We start from the raw sequence: 1,605 nt of genomic DNA, 5'->3' as shown, positions 1-1,605 counted from the left end.
TTTACGCTTTTCTTGACTCAATAAAATTAAAATTGACACTGATTTTCATAAGATAACTGTGATAAGGTAAAGAGAGGCTTGGGTATGACATGTGTAATTACATTTCAGCCTTCATGGATATGACTTTAATGGAATCATGCAACCGCATCATAAACGTATAGCCACTAGTACCAGCAAGAATTCAGGTTTATATCACCCGACACTTACTTATTTGTCAAGCCTATCTACACATCTATGAGTGATCTTGTAGACTTTTGATATACTCTTTTCATGTGCTAGGATCATTACATACGATGCACTATCATTTTCTAAAAGGTTCGATCAAATTCTAAATTTGAAAATTTTAAATACCCGACTCCCTCTAAGCAGGAGCTCCCTTTTAGCGGGATAATTCGTTTTGGATTTTCTTAAATAGGAGTAAAGATGAATTAATATTATATATAGAATTATAATAATAAAATCTTTTTGTTAAGTCAAACGACTTGATTTTGTTTTTCTTGAAAATCTTTTTGGTAAGTTAAAGTCAACTCATTTTCTCCCTCTAAAATTGTGACATATTTTAAAAATATTTACAATTTTAAACTAAAAGATAAAAACTACTCAAAAGAAATCATGCCCAAAGATTCAACGAGAAATAAAAATCGGACATGACTAAAAGCTTTTGAGAAGAGATCTGCAAAGTTAAAATCAGCATGGACCCTTTTTATATTGACAAGCTTACGATCAAAACAATCACGAATAAAGTGTATTCGGATGTTGATGTGTTTTGTCTTTGAGTGCTGGACCGGGTTTTAAACAATCGCCACAGCAGCCTCAGTATCACATTTGATCGTGGTATCATAAAAATTCAAACTGTAATCCAGCAGTTGATGCTGGATGCAAATGACTTGGGAACAACAACTGGATGCAGCTATGTACTCAACTTCCACAGTTGAAGTGGACACGGTGACTTGCTTCTTGCACTGCGGCGAAATTAACCTGTCACCCAGAAATTGGCATCCGCCTGATGTTGACTTTTGGTCTGAATTGCATCCCCCATAATCACTGTCGTTAAATGCATGAAGCTACAAAGGAGACTCTTTTGGATACTAGAGTCCCAATCGAGGTCTTCCTTTCAGGTATCTAAAAATACGCTTGATAGCGGTCATGTGAGATTCTCTTGGATCGGATTGATATCTGGCACACTGACAAACAGGGAACATAATGTCCGGTCTACTTGTAGTGAGATACATCAGTGAGCCAATCATTGACCTATACAGGTGTTGATCAACTGGCTTTCCCGATGGATTAGGACGAGAATTGGTCGTGTAGCAATTGGTGTCATAGATGCAGATGAATCCTTGTGTCATGAACGTACTTCTCCTGATGAATCAAAGTCTCGTCTGTCTTCTGTTCACCTTGTAAACCCAGGAAGAAAGTCATTTCTCCCAAAGAACTCATCTCAAATTGCTTTTGCATGACCTCGGAAAACTCCTTGCACGAATTCTCATTCGTGGACCGGAAGATAATGTCGTCGACATACACTTGGACGAGAATCAGATCACCCCGAACTTTCCTGACAAAGAGTGTTTGATCAACAATACCTCTTTTGTACCCATTCTTCAC

The sequence above is a fragment of the Bidens hawaiensis genome, unplaced genomic scaffold, assembly GCF_021521415.1.
Source record: "Bidens hawaiensis isolate Kalapana, Puna unplaced genomic scaffold, B.hawaiensis_p1.1 tig00014841_1, whole genome shotgun sequence".
Lineage (NCBI taxonomy): Eukaryota > Viridiplantae > Streptophyta > Magnoliopsida > Asterales > Asteraceae > Bidens > Bidens hawaiensis.
The sequence above is the reverse complement of the archived record's forward strand: the minus strand, read 5'-3'. Positions refer to the sequence as shown.